The 5,000-nt window shown below is 40.5% G+C and overlaps 1 protein-coding gene across 3 annotated transcripts in view; it reads right to left on the bottom strand.

Moving 5' to 3' along the window:
* The window catches only part of LOC135103546 (head-specific guanylate cyclase-like), an 83,566-nt gene that overhangs the window by 75,532 nt on the left and 3,034 nt on the right, over positions 1-5,000 (bottom strand). The window lies entirely within an intron of this gene.

Below are 5,000 nucleotides of genomic sequence, written 5' to 3'. Positions count from 1 at the left end.
AATAACCAAATAAAATAATCCAAGAAAAGAAAAATACAGCTAAAATGCGAAAAAAGAAATGCAGTATAAATAAGACATTTACATTAAGTCACATGTATGAGATTTACCTCGAATTCTTTAAATCGACACAAACCAGAGCCTTCACAGCAACGACCACGTATATTAGCACGCAACGCTGGCCATTCAGGAAGGAGGCGAGGCAAGTTTGCGCAATCGTGTGTCTTCCGAAGCTTCAGTTACCAATGCGCGAAGCTTCAAAGCCTGCCAGACATCTGAGGCGTGCTTCCGAGGCTGTGGGTTTAACTTTATTCAAAATAGATGAAGTCTTACCGGGGCTCCGTTTAAATTTCCACGGCCAAGAAAGAGAGAGAGAGAGAGAGAGAGAGAGAGAGAGAGAGAGAGAGAGAGAGAGAATCGATCCGTGGCGTTGAATATTCCGGGTCCGGTTGTTAGAGAATTTATGGATCTCTCTCTCTCTCTCTCTCTCTCTCTCTCTCTCTCTCTCTCTCTCTCTCTCTCTCTCTCTCTCTCTCTCTCTCTCTCATCCTAAGCTGTATTTGATTGCGCCGGTTCGTGGAAGTTCAAACTGAGGAGGAAAACACGAATAGTAAAGGAGGAGAAGGAGGAGTAGGAGATGAAGGAAGAGGACGTGGTGGAAGAAGAAGAAAAAAAGAAGAAAAAGAAGAAGAAAAGGAAGAAGAGGAGGAAGGAGGTAAAAAGAAAAAGAAGAAGAAGAAGAAGAAGAAGAAGGTCATGTGTTGAAAAGACTGGAGCATCTAGAAAAACCAAGAAAATACTAGGAAAATACTACACTCGAATGAAAAGAGCGAAGAAAGATGGGCGACCGTCATCGGAAAATGCGCACAGTGGAAGACACAACGAAGAGAGAAAGAAACACGAGAAATGGCGAGAGAAATCTGAGGATACCTAAAGAAAATGTCACAGAATGAAACAGTTGTAAAGTATAGCACGAGACGAGACGGACAGAAACACACAGAATGACGCAATGACATGGACCGACATAAAGAGACACACACACAAAGAAACAGTTATGAGAAAGAAAGACGGGAAGGGGAAAAAAATAAAGACAGATGGAAGAAATGTGTTGATGAAGAAAGTAAAAACAAAAATGAATAAAGAAAGAAGAGTAGCTAATATAGAAAAGAAGTAGTTGCGAAACGTAGTACGAAACAGATAGAAACAGGCAAAAAGACAAAAAAAACACACAGACATCGACAGAGAAAGAGACGCAGACAGACACAAAATACAGACAGAAAGAAAGGGGAACAAAAACCTAAAAGCAGATGGAAGAGATGTGACGGTGGAAAGTGAAAAAAATAAACAGACAGAAGATAGAAAGAAGGAGCAGCAGTAAATATAGGATGGGCGAGGCGTGGCACGGCCTGAAAGAGCCACGCACCGAGGGACGATAAGACTCACTCTACCTTACTTCCTCGCCCCCCTACTATCACAAAGGCGGTGACAAGCCTGCAAGTTACATACGAGCGACGCTTTAAGGTGATGTGTTCTCACCGCCATCCTGTCCCTGAACGATTACGTAGGGGCGCCGTCACCTCGAGTGGGAAAAGAATATGGGAAAAAGAAATAGGAAATAGACAGAAAAATCCATAGCACCTCCAACCTCTATTCTCAGGCTTTGCAACACATGATGTCAACGAGACGCCAACACACACAGACACGATCTGATGCCGCCACACACTGACTGCTGCCTTGACGGACGAGCATGCATCATACATGAATAGCGGTGTGTATACATACGTTATGCATACAGATCAGTGAGAAAACAGTGGTCAGTTGTGGGTTTGCAATGCTCAGAGAAAAATTCTCTCTCTCTCTCTCTCTCTCTCTCTCTCTCTCTCTCTCTCTCTCTCTCTCTCTCTCTCTCTCTCTCTCTCTCTCTCTCTCTCTCTCTCTCTCACACACACACACACACACTTTGGCGTGTGCGTGATAAAGACTATAACTGCAAATCCATGGAAGGTGACACAGTAAACAGAAGTGCAAAAACTCATCATTAAAATTGTGTTATTATATTGATTAGGTTGTGAAGATGGCTCATTCCCTATAAGTATATCATTCTAATTATACATAGAATAACTCTGGACTATTAATACAATTGAATGCTAGTAATGTAAATAAGTAATTATAATTATCATAATGGCCGTAATACTAAAATAACGGTGAATTATCAGTTTCCTTAGTAGAAGTAGTAGTAGTAGTAGTAGTAGTAGTAGTAGTAGTAGTAGTAGTAGTAGTAGTAGTAGTAGTAGAAGTTGTTAATGTTGTTGTTGATAATGAGGTAATGATGAAAAAAAAAAAAGATTGCAACAGCACTAGTATCAATGGTAGTGGTAGAAGTGAGAATATACCAAATATAATATTCTCCATTACAACGGCAGTCTTATGCGCCTCTCTGTCTGTATGCGTCAATCTATTTTTCATTGTGAAACTCCTCGAAAACTACATCACCACACTGCATGGAACAAACATTACTGTATTCGCCCTATTCCTGGGAGGTGTGAGAGATGGGGCGTGTTGGAACAGATTGAAACCATTTGAAACTAGTTGATAGCTTTTGCCTTTTTGCCAAGTTGCCTTATACAGGAAACGACGCCACATTCAATCCGCTGGGATTTACACACAACACACACACACACACACACACACACACACACACACACACACACACACACACACACACACACACACACACACACACACAGTATCCATCATACTCAATCACTTACAGAAAGGCAACTTCCACGAAGAACGTAAACTGGATTTCGAAGCTATTACATAAAGGAAAAAAAGGAAAAAGAACCTACATGTTACTCTCAACAGTTGTGTAAAGAAATAACACGTATTGAACTGACCAAAAAACGAATAATTTATCTTCATCCACTTCATTATTAACCCTTTAGTGATATCGGGCACCTCGAACTTAATAAAATATTTTAGCACAGGTTTAACACACAAATGGAGACATGGAACACCACAAATCTCTCAGTACCTTCATTTTTATTCCTTCTCACTACGTTGTAAAACAAGTTTAACATACAAAAAGAGAGTCACAGAATAGCTTGCATCTTTCAACACTTGCAGTTTTATTTCCCCCTCAGTAAAATCTATAATTACTCAAATAAAACAAGTATTACGTTGTTATTACTACTCAGAGGGTTAGCAGCCGCCATAGTGTCAGAGTGTGGCAACTAAATCCCTCAATCATCAGCACACTCTTGGCGCGGATGCGGATACTTGGGGTAGGAAACTCAATCCGGTTGCACTTTTTTTTAGCTGAGGTAGGTCAAGGATCGCTGAAAACTATATCACGGTGCTCCCAGGGTGGTGGGTAACTATTCAAGCATGCAAGGTTAAGAGAGGTGAAGGATTATACCTGTGTGTGTGTGTGTGTGTGTGTGTGTGTGTGTGTGTGCAGGTCTTCCTCGTACCTAAATGCTTGTAGTGATCACCTTGTTTTGTTGTTTTTTACTCACTCTCTTTGCTCTCTTTTGTGCTTGGCTGTCTCTCGTGCACTTTTTTTGTTTTCCATTGTGTTTCTCCCCTTAGCTCATGCCTCTCTGTTGTGTAATCTATTTTTCAAGTTCTCTGCTTCTCTTTTCTATTGTTTTGTCTTTCTTTTATGCGTATCTGTTATTTTGCGTACAACTATATATATATATATATATATATATATATATATATATATATATATATATATATATATATATATATATATATATATATATATATATATATATTTTTTTTTTTTTTTTTTTTTTTTTCCACAATACCTTATATTAAACAAAATACAAAAAAAGATAACAGTAGAAAGCACACACACACACACACACACACACACACACACACACACACACACACACACAGAGAGAGAGAGAGAGAGAGAGAGAGAGAGAGAGAGAGAGAGAGAGAGAGAGAGAGAGAGAGAGAGAGAGAGAGAGAGAGAGAGAGAGAGAGAGAGAGAGAAAGCAAGTTAGATACCGTAAATGCAATATGCTACATAGTACAATATTATGGATTTTCACCTCTCTCTCTCTCTCTCTCTCTCTCTCTCTCTCTCTCTCTCTCTCTCTCTCTCTCTCTCTCTCTCTCTCTCTCTCTCTCTCTCTTTAAGTAAGCATTAATCTTTATTTTGTTTGGTGTGTGTGTGTGTGTGTGTGTGTGTGTGTGTGTGTGTGTGTGTGTGTGTGTGTGTGTGTGTGTGTGTGTGTGTGTGTGTGTGTGTGTGTGTGTGTGTGTGTGTGTGTGTGTGTGTGTGTGTGTGTGTGTGTGTGTGTGTGTGTGTGTGTGTGTGTGTGTGTGTGTGTGTGTGTGTGTGTGTGTGTGTGTGTGTGTGTGTGTGGATGAGGGTGGGTGGGTGGGTGTTTGCATGTCGTATGAGCATACATAAGACACGAGAGAGAGAGAGAGAGAGAGAGAGAGAGAGAGAGAGAGAGAGAGAGAGAGAGAGAGAGAGAGAGAGAGAGAGAGAGAGAGAGAGAGAGAGAGAGAGAGAGAGAGAGAGAGAGAGAGAGAGAGAGAGAGAGAGAGACATCGTAACTGCATTTTACTACTACTTTATTCTCTCTCTCTCTCTCTCTCTCTCTCTCTCTCTCTCTCTCTCTCTCTCTCTCTCTCTCTCTCTCTCTCTCTCTCTCACTCTCTCTCTGTCTCTCTTCCTCCTTCCTCATCTTGTTTTTCCCGTATAAGCGACGTACGTTTGCTCATTATACCATCACTCCGTTAATTGGCAGCGACAGAGAAAATCCGAGGACAGAGTAAAGGGCAAGAGGTAAGTAAAACCCTACAGCAAATAACTTCGTGGTCTGTGTAAAGTAGCGTAAGCATCTAGAGGGATTTCCCGGAGCTTTACTTTTATATACAAACGTTCTGGATTTTTTCCTTCATGTTTGGTAACATAAGATTTCTAATATTTTTTTCTTTTATGTTATCTTCGTTAACAAATTAAATTATTTTCTACT

The sequence above is a fragment of the Scylla paramamosain genome, chromosome 9 (genome assembly GCF_035594125.1).
Source record: "Scylla paramamosain isolate STU-SP2022 chromosome 9, ASM3559412v1, whole genome shotgun sequence".
Classification (NCBI taxonomy): domain Eukaryota; kingdom Metazoa; phylum Arthropoda; class Malacostraca; order Decapoda; family Portunidae; genus Scylla; species Scylla paramamosain.
Note: the sequence above shows the minus strand (reverse complement) of the source record. Positions and strands in the feature narration are given on the sequence as shown.